This window comes from Rosa chinensis, chromosome 1 (assembly GCF_002994745.2).
Source record: "Rosa chinensis cultivar Old Blush chromosome 1, RchiOBHm-V2, whole genome shotgun sequence".
NCBI classification, from domain to species: Eukaryota; Viridiplantae; Streptophyta; class Magnoliopsida; order Rosales; family Rosaceae; genus Rosa; species Rosa chinensis.
Genome location: NC_037088.1, coordinates 47,419,469 through 47,425,766, shown reverse-complemented (window position 1 = coordinate 47,425,766; position 6,298 = coordinate 47,419,469). Strand labels below are relative to the sequence as shown.

Here is a 6,298-nt window from a genome sequence, read left to right as displayed (position 1 = left end):
GTGTATTATGAGTGAGATAACTATACCTTATTGTCTTAGTTGATAGAACCGTGTGTAATGAATAAGATAACTCGATGTATTATCGAGATTTTGTAGGTGTTCATGATCCTGGTAGGTCTGGTTTCAATTGTTTCATGAAATATGTGCATTTGTAATTTTTGTACTTTACCCATATACATAAAATAGCCTAGTATATGTTATGAATTCTTTGTATTGCAGCTATGTTTATTCTTTTGGAATTACCTAACTAGAAGGCTCCTATATGTACAACATTTCAATATCAGATTTACTTTCTGTTTATTCTGGCTGGAATTGCTTAAGAAGGCTAAGAGTAGCAGAGGTGTGCTTTATTTCGACTTGGTCTTTAATTAGTTACCTACAAAATCTCATATGTACACTCACGTATATGCTTTTGCAACCCATCCTCTAGGTGAAAGGTGCTAGGCCTGTAATATAGTAGTTCCCTTTCCTTTGGATTTGATGTAAGGTTTCTGATTATTTTGATGGTAGATCGTTGAGTTAAGAGAAAGAAGATGACAAACTGAAGATCTTCGTTGAACAAGGTGAAATTTGTGCAATTGGTACTATCCTGTAGTGATTCATTAATTTCTACTATGGCTTTTCAATTGATTGTTTATATTTTGTATTCTTCCAGTTTAGTTATCTATCTTCTTTTTGCCATTCTTAATGAATAATTGCAGAATCTGTTGGAAATTGATATCCGTTGTAGAAATATTGTGTTCTTTGGAAGAACATGAGTCGTTAAGACTGAACAATGCTGGGTTATCAGTTTAGGTTACTTAAGAATGCAAGATATATATGCAGTGTTTTGAATTTGAAGATATATGTATAATGTTTGATAACCATTTCAGTTTAGGCATAGCAGTGGCATAATAATGAAAGAGTACCTGCAAGCCCTTGATGATTAGTTACTAAAATTCTTTGTCTACTTTGTTTCAGGCGTAGCACTAGCATAAGTATATATATAATTATAATTGTTGTGAACTGGGAAAGTTTGGTGTTTGTTGATGATAGTTGCAGATTATGATTATTATTACCAAGGATAAATATCTAAAATTTAAACTACATTATATATTTGAATGCAGTGATGGCACCAAAAACTATAATGAGAGGAGCAAAAAGATTGTTAGAAGAGTGTGATGATGGAAATCATGACAATGAACAAAAAATTCAACAAATTTCGTATGGTGAAGATTTTGTTACAAGAAGAACTACATGTAATCGTGTTGATCAGATTATATCATGTAGATGGAAAAGAGGTAGGTCTATTTTATGCTTTTCAAAATGTTGATCTATATAAATAGTTTTAATAAAAGAATGATGTTTGTTTGGACAAATCAATTAATTGATGTTGTTTGATTTCTAGTTATAGTATCTCATCCAGAAACTGCTGAAGCATCAGAGAGTAACAGCCAAGATATTATTGCAGCTCCAAATGAAAATGCACATATGATTACAGAAGGTAAATTTTTTAATTAATTGAATATATAACATTCATTTTAATCATACTTTTGTTCAGCTCTGTTTGCTTTTTCTGTATCAAGGAGCATATTACTCTTCAATTTTTATGTTAAACTATACTACAAAAAAGAATTGTTTTGTCTTATATGTAGCTATATGTAGTTTTGAACATTGAATTTTTGATGTTTCACATAAGAGATAATACCTAGTACGTTCTCCTTCTCTTTTTCTTGAATATTGGATTATTATATGTTCTTTCTGGTATTTGTTCATTGCTCTTTTTATTTGTCATTTTCATGTTTGGTTTTAAGCTCTCTATTTCTTCAATGCGGGCTGTCAATACAATTTCATTAAGTACCTATATTACTTTCTATTTTGATATTCATGGAAATATGCATAAATATAATGTTAGCACCATTCATCAGACCTTAACATATTCAACATCTCAGTTGCCCTTCCTTTTGGCTTAGCAGCCCAGTAGAATAGTTATTTAGATATTTTCCCACGTCTCCTAGACGCGTGTTGAGTACAGCTGTAATGAAATGGTCCCTAATAGTAGCTACCTTATATGCTGTATTTCCCTTCAGTATCGGATATGAATGTAAATATGAAGCTTTTCTGAATTTCCTTTCCTTTTCTTATTGCTGTCTCTTTATCATATAGGCTGAAAAGCAGCTGAGATCTAGTTGGATTCTCATGTGAGCTAGTAGTCTCGGAGTACCTACAACTATTGAATGGCTGAATGATGTTTTGGCCCCTGGTGGGAGAGTTGGCATTGACCCTGTGAGCAATACTTCTTCTCTTAAAATGGGTGCTTCACTTATCTTTTTTACATGTTTGCATCATTTAGTTGTACTGTTTTTATTGGCTTCTTGAATTGGTTACTTTTGTATATGGATTTCAATTACCTCTTCAATTCTAATCAGTTACATGAAGCACAAGGTGACTGATTACTTATGTCTTGTAAATTGAATAGGTTCTGTTTTACTTATTCCTTGTGAGCAATACTTCTTCTCTTAAAATGGGTGCTTCACTTATCTTTTGAACATGTGTCGTTTGTTTTGCAGAGAGGAAGTGACATTCCACATTCACCTGTTATGTATGCACATCTGATTGTGGAGATCGACAAAACAAAGTTATATGTAGATACTTCCAAAGTAGGCATGAGGTGTAGGATCACCTGGCGAATGCGAGTTTCAAGCCATATGACTCCATTCTTTCTGAAGTAGAAAGGTGAGTTTGTGAGCTAAACCCTTTGTGCATAGTGAACATTTTTTCACAAAAGTGGTGATCTTGTACATGTAATCACATTTACAGCTTCAATAGCAGTCACAGTCCAACGACAGATTATGACTTCTAGGCTGTAATAGTTAGGCATACCTTTATGTATTAATTATGCTTCTAGCCTGACCTTCATTTCTTTTAAGAGGAAGGTGAACTCATTTGGTACTTAGGAACACAACAGATTGGCATCTAGCTGAATTAGGCTGAGATACATAATCGTTGCAAGGCTCTTTGGGTTGCTGGTAATGGATTTGCAGAAGAGATTAGGTTGGTGAGGATTTGGTCTTAACACTACATGTATTTTAACTTTGTGAATTTCATGTATTTGAATATTGGTGAATATGTATTAAATTGATATTGAAAATTAATCTAATGTATTTATTTCTTTTTTGCCCAAATAAAAATTTAAAATATTGCATGCAATTTGCATGGCAGATTTTTTGTTATAAATAATTCACACCTTGCAACGGCAATGTTCCCGTCGCGAATGACCTTTCGCTACGGCAAAATTTCCTTGCGACGGCGTAAATACCGTGGCTAAAATTCATGCGACGGCGTAATTGCCGTCACAAATAGCAATGGCGATGCCACCAACGACATCGGCAATTTTGCCGTCGCCGTTGGTCTTTTGCGACTGCAATTTGGCTTTTGGCGACGGCCTTGCGCCGTGGCCAATCGAATTATTTTTTGTAGTGCTTTTCGGCTTTCCAACAACTTAATTGATCTCTGGCCCACTTCCGTCATCAATTGGAAATCTTTCATTTGCAGACCTTGGACCTTTCCTTTAACTCAATCTCCAGTCCACTTCCAACTGATAAAGTAATAAGTGGTTCACATCCAAAAGCAATTGGCAATGAATGGAGTGGCCCAAACCCTTATAAACTCATAGGTAAGGTCCAATTTTTCTCATGTGGGATGTATTCTCAACACGCCCCCACACCTGTGGTGAATTTTCAAGCCATACACGTGGACAACTTGGGTGACGTGGAGCACGTGTGGTCGTTAGGCATGCGCACGTGGCTAACCCGCTCTGATACCATGATAAAGTAATATGGGGTTCGCATCCAAAACCAATTGACAATAGATGGAGTGGCCCAAACCCTTATAAACCCATAGGTAAGGTCTCATTTTTCTCATGTGGGATGTATTCTCAACACCAACATCAATACGAAACTTGTCGCATTTAGAGGACCTGGAGCTTTCCCATGCATAACTCAGTTATTCTAGAAAGTATTGGACAACTCAGAGAATTAGAGTACTTTGGTTCTCAGGGGTTGTCCATGGGAAGGTTTTTATATCTGAAAGCCATTTCCAAAAACTCACTAAATTGGTGAGTTTTGAACAATCATGCCAATCATCTAACTCTGTTGTTTTCAATGTCAATCATGAATGGATTCCCTCCCTTCAATCTTGCATTTCTCACTATCACAGATTGCAAGCTTATGAGCCCTGCATTTCCAGCATGGCTCAGAACTCAAAATTTCCTTGGAGACATAACACTCACAAATGTTGGAATTTCAAATACATTACCCGATTGGTTTTGGAGAATTTCACCTCTCCTCACGTGGTTGGAACTCTGACAACCAATTGAGAGGAGAACTTCCTAACTCCATAAATTCTCCTCTACAGTTAGTATTTGAACAACAACAGCTCCACTTTGTCCAAATCTAATAAATCTAAGCTTAGCAAGCAACAGATTTTCCTAACCAATTCCCTTAAACATTGGCAGTGAGATGTCAAAGTTGAGTGTCCCAGGTTTTTTGAGGAATAATATGAATGGTAGTATTCCCCCTTTCTCAAGTAAAATGAAGTTACTGGTTTTTTTCTTGATCTCTCAAGGAATTATTTATACGGAAATATTCCTAGGGACTGGATGGGTTCACAAGATTTGACCATCATAGACTTTTCACACAACAATCTATCTGATAAAATTCTAAGCTCTATATGTTCCAAACTACCATCACTCCAATGGTTGAGATTAAGCAACAACGATCTTTTTGGGGATCTCGAATTATCGTTAAAAAACAGTGGAAGACTCTCTGCACTTGATTTAAGGGGAAATGAATTCTGGAATCTGGACCCATACCAAATTTTCGAAGTCCACAATATCGTCCACTGATTAATTGAATTTTTGCCTCCCAAAACGTGGTTTTGTGTTCATAGCTGAAATGAGTGCGGCTTTTTCACATACACTTGATGTGCATAAAGATTGGTCAAGCACAGTGACGATAAAATTATCCGATTGTAATCCGGAAATTTCCCGAAAATGTAATCTTGTGGTCTCCACCACTAATTCTAGCACATTGAAACCCTTCAGCTCAATTGAACCCATAGCAAGCACATATATAGTCTCTTTCGCCATCTGGGTCTGTATGTTTCATGTTATAATTCCCAGAAATGCTTCACCATTTTAGCATTGCAGTGGAATTTGATAATGTAAAGCTTAGCGAAGGGGAAGAAGGTTTTGTCTCTCCCTGTTTTAATATATATGGCCGAAACTACCCTTACGCGCCAAAACTCGTATTTAAACGAAGTCAATGGGGTTTAGTCAAGTTTGACATCAAGGTATTCGAACTCGTTAGAATATTTTCTAAAGAGATCAATCTTTTGTCTCAATCTCGAATGGTGTTATTAAAGCTCAACTACGGCATTGCTAGGCTTTGCTCCACTCAAATGTTGAAATATCTGGGAAAAGTTTCAGAACAATGAATGAATAATATGACTGAAACTTCTTATCTTCATTGAATATCTTCCAGTTACATATATAGTAGTCCACACGAACCACTTTGACTCAAACTAAGGAGATAAAACAGCAACAAACTTATCCACTACAACTGAACAATTTAAACTTCTAGGACTCCTAAAGACTTGGTCAGTAGCAGGAAATCCCAAATGAATAGGACCTGCATCCACGACTTATTCAAACTAGAAAAACAACTTATTCAAAGCAGAAAATAACAACCAAGTTCCAACATTCCCTCCCTTAAACTGAATGTCCTACAAACATCAGTTTACAGTAGAGGAAACTCCAACAACCCAGCTTTTCATCATCTCAACCAGCCTCCTTTCTTGAACAAACTCCGAGCAGACTTCGAAGCTTCTCAAACACAGCTATCTTGAGAGGTTTTGTCATTATATCTGCAATCTGATCCTCACTCTTGCAATAGATAACATTAATAACACCATCCTTGCAGAGATCACGTAGGAAATGATACCTCACATCTATGTGTTTGCTCCTCGATCCCATGCAAAACTGGATTTTTTGAAAGTTTGATGGCAGAAACATTATCACAATAGATATCAGTTGGACCTTGCTGATTGTTACCTAACACCCCAAGTAATTTTCTCAGCCAAATGGCTTGTCACGCACCAGAAGTTGCTGCTACAAATTCTGCTTCTGTTGTAGACAAGGTCACAAGTGGTTGTTTCTTACTACCCCATGAGACAGCTCCTGACCCCAACAAGAAAACATTCCCAGAAGTGCTCTTCCTATCATCAACGTCACCAACATAATCGCTGTCAGTGAATCCAT

General features: G+C 36.4%; 1 long non-coding RNA gene across 2 annotated transcripts; it reads left to right on the top strand.

Annotated features, from left to right (window-relative positions):
* The first annotated feature begins 2,098 nt into the window (after window positions 1-2,098).
* On the top strand, window positions 2,099-3,151 carry LOC121052162. Of its 2 annotated transcripts, none has more exons than XR_005808229.1 (2): window positions 2,099-2,265; window positions 2,550-3,151. It is a non-coding gene; the product is annotated as an uncharacterized LOC121052162 (long non-coding RNA). The 2 variants fall into 2 exon arrangements; XR_005808230.1 differs by having other exon boundaries at window positions 2,099-2,293.
* The last annotated feature ends 3,147 nt before the right edge of the window (window positions 3,152-6,298 follow it).